This window comes from Cariama cristata, unplaced genomic scaffold (genome assembly GCF_000690535.1).
Source record: "Cariama cristata isolate BGI_N322 unplaced genomic scaffold, ASM69053v1 scaffold6254, whole genome shotgun sequence".
Lineage (NCBI taxonomy): Eukaryota > Metazoa > Chordata > Aves > Cariamiformes > Cariamidae > Cariama > Cariama cristata.
In genome coordinates this window covers 46,698-47,096 of record NW_009612258.1, presented here as the reverse complement: position 1 = coordinate 47,096, position 399 = coordinate 46,698, and positions in this window count along the sequence as shown.

Here is a 399-nt window from a genome sequence, read left to right as displayed (position 1 = left end):
TTGTCCAAGTCCCTCTGGATGGCATCTCGGCCCTCAGGCGTGTCAACTGCACCACTCAGTTTGGTGTCATCCGCAAACTTGCTGAGGGTGCACTTGATTCCACTGTCTATGTCATCGATGGAGATATTAAACAGCACAGACCCCTGAGGGACGCCGCTTGTCACAGGCATCCATCTGGACATTGAGCCATTGACCACCACCCTCTGGATGCAACCATCCAACCAATTCCTCATCCATCGAACAGTCCACCCATCAAATCCATACCTCTCCAATTTACAGAGAAGGATGTTGTGGGGGACTGTGTGAAAGGCCTTACAAAACTCCAGATACATGACATCCGTAGCCCTTCCCTTGTCCACTGATGTAGTTACTCTGTCATAGAAGGCCACCAGCTTGGCA